This window comes from Bidens hawaiensis, unplaced genomic scaffold, assembly GCF_021521415.1.
Source record: "Bidens hawaiensis isolate Kalapana, Puna unplaced genomic scaffold, B.hawaiensis_p1.1 tig00006365_1, whole genome shotgun sequence".
Lineage (NCBI taxonomy): Eukaryota > Viridiplantae > Streptophyta > Magnoliopsida > Asterales > Asteraceae > Bidens > Bidens hawaiensis.
This window is the reverse complement of record NW_027491425.1, coordinates 255,569-263,035: the sequence shown is the minus strand read 5'-3', so window position 1 is coordinate 263,035 and position 7,467 is coordinate 255,569.

The window sequence follows — 7,467 nt, the reverse complement described above, 5'->3', positions numbered from 1 at the left end:
TATTACCAATACCCGATTTTTCAATACCCGGTCATACGCGAACCCGGTTCCATACCCGAACCCGGGTATTTGAAAAACCTGATTGTGCACCTTTACCTAACTCCCATATGAGTAGGGGTGTTCTTCGGGTTTGTTTTTCGGGTTTCGGGTTTTTCGGGTCCGGCTCTTGGATTTCAAAGTTTTAAATCTTGACCCGAAACCTAACCTGAATCTCTCACGGGTTTTTCGAGCTCGGGTAAATTCGGGTTTGGGTTTTTCCGGGATAATCCGGTTTCGAGTATCCTAGAAAAGAAAACAAAAGGCAAAAAAATTTAAAAATTACAATGCTAAAATTAAAACAACATATTCCTCTTCGCTCGTAACGCAAAGAATCAAATAATAAACCAAGATAACTTGATAAAACAATTCAAAAGAAGAGTAAAACTAACTCGAACTATAATCGCCTTTAATCTGGCGTGATTTGGTTGTTCAATTACGGTTGTTATTAGTAATAAACGGAAAACATAGATTATCCATAATAGTTGGAATGACAACAGTCGATTAGGCCTAGCTTCTAATAACTTTAGTGGCTAAGTCTTAGCCTATTATACCTAAAAATATATTTAATTTTAAAACAAAAAGTTTATTCGAGTTTTTCGAACTCGAGTTTTAGGTATAGTTCGGGTTGGTTCTCGAGTTCGACCCGAAACTTATAAATCAAACCCGAGAACCAACCCGAACTACTTCGATTCGGGTTAGTCTTTTCTCGAGTTTGGGTTTTTCGGGTCGAGTTAGTTCGGGTACGCGTTTTTTCAAGTTGAGTTTCGGGTAAAAGTGACAGCCCTACATATGAGACATCGTGGGCTTTTACTACTACACTACTTTTTTGCAAAACTTTGAAATGCTGATTGGACGCCACGTGGCGTAAAACGCCCAAGTGTGAAGAGTTTTGACTACGCATGGTCTTATATGTTACATCTTGTGAATTAGTGGTGTAAACGAGCATAGCGTATTCCGAGTTCGACTAGACTCAAGTTCGGTTCATTTTGACTTACGAGAACTTTAGCTCGAGCTTGGCTCGTGAGTCGTTTTTAAAGTTGGAGCTCGACAAGGCTTGGCTCGTTTATTGACGAGCCAACGCTTCATCTTAATCATTTTATTGTTGCTACTGTTGTTGTTGTTGCTGTTGTTTGAATAGTGAATGCAATTGGGATTACCAATGAGTCATTTGAAGTAGGATGAGCAAATTCGGTACCTCGGTACCGATTTGGTGCCGTCGGTACTGAATCGGCATCAAAGTTTTGAGTTTCGGTATTGATACGGTACCGGTATTTCCCGAATATTACCTTAAATACCGGTACTAGTACATAACCGATACCGAACCGAAAATTTCGGTACCGTTACCAAGAATTTGTCATTTTCGGGATTGAGATTTTCGGTACCGGTACGGTGCTGATCTCATCCCTAATTTGAAGTAGGGATTTGTTAGCTTGCGTTGTGCTCAAGTATTTGAGGTAGAGGTGCACAAATCGGATTTTTTCTAGTACCCGGTTTTGGGTATGAAACTAAGTTTAGGTATAATCGGGTATTGAGAGAAATCAGGTAGGGTATTGAAGAGAAAAACTCAACCCTATGTACCCAGGTAGGGTATGATCGGGTTCGGGTATAATCAGGTTTTGGAAGCGGTTATGTGTCCGGGTATAACCGGATATTAATACCCAGTTTTGAATTTGTAATTTTTTTTCTATATATTTAAGTTTGTTTAAAAATTAAATTTGCTTTGTAATTTATAAAAATAAGTAAAATATATTACAAAAACCACAACTTAACTCAACTACAAATTATTTACTTTCTTTTATTTCGGGTATTAAAAAAATTTGTATCGGGTAGAACCGGGTATGGGTATAGGATATGAATGGTTCCGGGTATTTACGGGTATAAATCAGATACGGTTCCAGGTACGGGTATTGAACTCAAAATAAATACCATATCCATACCCTGCATATTAGGGTCGGTTCTGATTTCGAGTATAGAATACCCGGGTATAAAAAATCGGTTCCAAATATTTTTTTTAGGTTTAGTTACGAGTACAAGTTTTTTTGCACCTCTAATTTGAGATGTGGAGGGTTGTTGGTTTATTGAAGGGGGAGTCTCGTTTTATTAATGGGCCTGTTAGTATATTTTGGTATAGATTACGAGTTATTTTATTTATGGCTATAGGCCCGTTCTAGGAAAGACATGCAGGCTGACATCCGTCATGAGGACGATTTATTTACTTCTTTTCAATATTTGAGATTGCCAATTTGGGGGGGTGGGGGGGTGACATCTGTCATCTAACCTTTCTTTTAAATCACATATAGGCTAGTAGTTTTTAATATTTATGTCATCTAACCTTTCTTTTAAATCACATATAGACTAGTAGTTTTTAATATTTATATTTATATGATTAAAAAAAAGTTCAACCCCAAGTGATTAGCAATCTCGAATATACTCTACTCAAAAAAAAAAAAAACCAAAGTAGGTTGACAAGTGAAAATGGCCATATGAGTTATGTAAAAGACAAAATAGCAATATGGTTGTATAAGAGGCAAACCATATGATATGCAATTATGATATATTTTAACTGACAAAGAAATAACTATTGTGATTATTGACAAACTCATATGTCTCGTAAGATCAATTTTTACCTTATCACACTACGAGCATAATGTGATAGGCAATGTTGTTCAAACTTAATTTGATATCATAAAACTTGTATAATATAATATGGCTTGTATAATGTGACATGCATATTCATGTATCATATAACATGACATCCACATCGATCTATACTTCACGGCGTGGTGTTTGTATTGAAGCCCTTTATGAAATTAAGGGGCCACAGAAGGGGCAACAACGGTTACCCTCTTCTCGATAGGCTAACTTGTGTGGCTGCACTGCCGACCCCATGCGGGTACCCTAATCATGTAGTGATCACGGGTATTGTTAACCTATTGAATTGGATGAAGCAAGTGTAGGCCCGCATTTTGAAGTCCCCCAAATTTTTAGGATGATACGCGAGGGTTTTCTTTGTTTTTTTTTTGTTGCAAAAGAAGGTGACTGTGTGAAGATGTTAAGAGGATGAATGCTGAAGATTATGAGAGAGATGAGGAGGAAAAGGAGTTTGGTTTCATTTATAACTAGGTGATACAAACTAAATCCAGCCCATTAAGCGGCTTTACTTCCTATTAGCACACTAGTATCAATTCACCCAGCATTGATCGCAAGTCAAACACATAACACATTGACTTTCTAGTCCAAGTCTGATATACCTGAAAAACATGTTAAAACGGGTCAACTACAAATAGTTGGTGAGTTTCACGAGTTTCAAGAAATCAGTTGTGCGTACAACAATCATAGTTTGTAAATAAGCAAGTATGTATGTATGTACGTTCACAAGTACGTTTGTTTGTATGTTTATGATGTAATTATGCTAAGCTACAGTGAAGCCTTGACTGTTTGTGTTGCGTGCATCCATTTCCCACGCCCAATCAACCACTGTGGCTCCCCTTCCGCCCACAACATGCCCCGGTAGCTATGTCTAACACTACATAGCCTGTTTGTATAAATATGGTCATGTGCAAACAGCGCTATGTGACACGGCAACCAGGCCGATTCCATTTGGGTTTGTCAAACCAATAGTACTATCCACAAGTCACCGGCTCGAAGTTAATCACTGTGTTCGTGGAGACTTTCGTGTGTTAGCACTTAGATAATTCCCATCATCAAACAATTCATAGTATATAGATATGTATTCACATGTTTTTTACCCCAAAAGTTCGTAAAACAATTTAAAGTGGGGTCATGAAACTCACGTTTAATAGGGATTCAGTACAGCGTCAGCTTGTAGTTCGTTTGACTCGTATCACTAGCCCCTATAATCAATATTATAATAATATTAATATTTTAATATTATTATAATCTCAATACTAAACTGGGCTGTATAACTAATCTGGATATAGCTGGTACGCCTAGAAAGTGTCAATAGGCTTAAGTTGTGATGTTGTTCAGTGTCTAATACTTAAAACCGATCTTGGCTCAGTTTCCCCGTTTTCCTAGCTGGGACAAGTTGTTCGTTTATGCGTTCAGAAAACATTTATGGGGAAGTAAGCTTGGGTAAATGTGTTGGTCGATAAAATGATTAAGTTATAAAGAAAGATCACACATTGAGGTTCCGGATTCGCTACGGGGCCCGTTTCCGTTTATTCAGTTTGATTTGAAGAGAAACGCGCACAATATATCCAGATTATCCAGGTTTCTCATAAAAAGGTTCGTTTTTACTTAATTAATCCAAAAATATGATTTTTGGTCACTGTTGGTGTTCTGATATTCTCGCAGGTTCGTTAGTCACGAACTTGCCGGTTTTTATCAGAATTGAATTTGTTTAATTTTCAAATTAATATAATTAATTAACCGTTAATCATTAAATTATGAAAATTTAGCCACTTATCAAATAAAATATTTATATTTTTATAAAAATATTTCTGGAATTATTTACTGATTTATTAAATTATAAAAGTTCATTTTATCTGCTATATTTAGTCTGAAAATCGTCCGTTTATCCCAAATAATTTCTAAAAATTCCAAAAAAATTCTTGGATGCTCAGATTATATCCCTAAACCATCTATATCAATTCCAGAATGTAACAACCTCGTTCAATATTCATTTCGGGCCAAATTCGACTATAAAAACTCATAGGAACGCATGTGCATAAAACATACTTAGGATTTTCCAAATGATTCCAAATTTCATATGTGATCAAAATATACCAAATCTGAGTTCCGCAAAAAATTTCATATTTTTTCAAGTATTTTAACTATTTTTCCCAATTAAACGTCCCAATTTGGTAATAAATTTGCCAAATATTCTCGGATGGTCGAAAAATTACCAAATTTGGACAGGGACTCAATGATAAGGTCCCTTATGTCCCTGAAAAATTTCAAGAACTAAAAATATGCACATCACAACCTTAACCTAAACAGCCCGTAAACGAGTGATTCGGCATTACCTTAGCGGTTTTGGTTCGTTTTCGCCTTTCTAATCAAGTTTTCAAGCTCTTGTGCTTCTATGCAGGTTAGATACAAGTCCTATATCACAAAACAAGCAAGGTTCATCAACAAAACAGCCCCATAACTTAGGGTTTCGGCTAGGTTATAAAACCGAACTTTTGAGCCATAAAAACGCCATTTAAACCCTCTAATCTGTGTTTATTGCCAAAAAAAGATTATGATTCTGATTCCTAACCATGTGTATGATAAAAACATATTTTTGGAAAATTTTTAGGATTTTTGCATGGTTAGGAATGATTTTGGGCAATCATACTATGTTTATATGTGATTAACATGGTTAAAACAAGTTAAAAATGGATAAAAATGAATGTTACCTTAGTTTCTTGAGGTTTTTATGATAATCAGGGGAAATCTCCAGAAATTATGAATTATGGTGTCAAAAATTTCTAGAGTATATAATATATATAAAGGAGAAAGCTTAGGGAGGTGGTTTTTTTTTAATTTAGCGGTCGGGAAAGAAATGGGCCATCTTTTGGGCCCATTTGGCCCAATTTCTCGATTTGCGTATCCGTACGTGTAATGCCGAGTCCAAATTTATTTCGGGTTTTGGCGTGAAAAATATATCGGGTACTACAAACAGTGCGAAAACAAGTGTTTTTCGGCTAATTTCTTGTTAATTTATAAAAACATACTATTTCTTTGTAAAAATCAAAAATATATTCACGGATCGCTTAAAACATTCCCACTAAGTGTTTTGTAAATCTTGTTCGGCTTAACGGATGATACAATGCTTGGTTTGAAACTATCTTTCGCGTTTAAATCTATAGCGGATAGTTAAACGAGTATGTTTTCGTTTAACTTGTTGCTATCGAACTAAGGCCATAATATTAATATATTAGCTTATATTAATCGTATATCATTTATAGATGCCCCCCAGGGATATCTGGGTCATAACCAGACCCGTTCAGTTATTCGTTTGTTCGGTACGTAATACACGTTTAATCGTTAAATTGGTAATTGTGTATTAAAGTGTACCTGGTTTTGTCTCAATTGTCACAGTTTTATACCTTTATGAGTATCTTTTCTCTCTTCTTTATTCACAACCACTTTCAGAAAATATTAAAAATTATACAATGTGAATAGTAAACCCCAAAATAAATTTCTCATATAACATTTTCTCTTTCCTCTACCTACAACTATACAATATAATTTATAAAACTCACTCACATATTTATAGAAAACAGAAAGAGAATGCTCTGAAGAAGTTTATCTTTTTACCCAACACTCATAACTCACATGTTTTATGGTAATAAAAAGTTTTTTTTTATCATTTTTTTAATTTTTTTACCACTTTACGTATTTTTTTTAATACTTTTAACGATTGAATCGTCCAAATTGAACAAAAGGATCCAATTACAATAGAGAAGTGGGTAAACGGGCAACAAGTTGCATTGCCACCCCCTTTGAATAGCAAACCCGATCCTATTGAAAATAAAGTTATAGTTCTTGGGCGTTGATAAGTTACGGTGCATGACCAGTTGAACTCTTTTCATAAACGTAATAGCTTCAGGAGCAAGGAACCCAAATGTATCAAAAGCAAAAGGATTGAAGACGTGTTGGTTCTCGGCTCACACTTTCTCATGCTTAGCAATTTTTCCTGATTCCGTCTTCAACACAGCCTGCCTAACAACAAACCCGGTAACCCTAAGCCCGACAAGGGGGATACTCCAGTAAGGTGTATACAAGCTTGTTTCCCCTGCCCATCCAAACACAAGACGTCGGCTGGCCAGAGAGTCCCGACAGGAAATTCATAAGAGCTTCTTTTTTTTGCCGAGATCCCCGCTCGTTTTAACACATCACAAAGGACATCTCTGACCAAATCATGTTTATATTTAAACTCCGGAAGCTGCTTGCAATGAATGGCGTGTTCACGAAAATTATCCAAACAAACTTTACGGTAAACCGGGATGGCTCATCAACTACGATAAATGGGATCATTTAGCGATATTCAGGAATGGCTCGGTACTCCACTGCTGGCATGTGCTGCCCTAACCCTTCGATGGGGATGACAATCAAGAAATCCTAAGCATGGAAAGCCTGAAGGCGTTCTAAACTTGTTAGATTCCTTTTTTAACAGTTTTCATATTTTTTTAATTTATTTAATACTTATGGTTAATTTTAATGAAAGTGTAGTTTTATTTGTGTTTATAAATATATAATTAATTTTTAGTTAAAAAAATAAAAAATAAAAATGGTTTAGGCTACTTAAAAAAGAGTGTTAATATTAGCTTGGACCTTAAACTTTCCGAACCTATCTCGATTAAATAAAGTTCAAAATTGAAAAAAAAAATCATGAAGAACGAAAATAAATGTACGAAGAATATAAAAAGGTGCATTTTGAGCACTAAGTTAAAAAGGATTTCGACTTCCTCGCGAAGG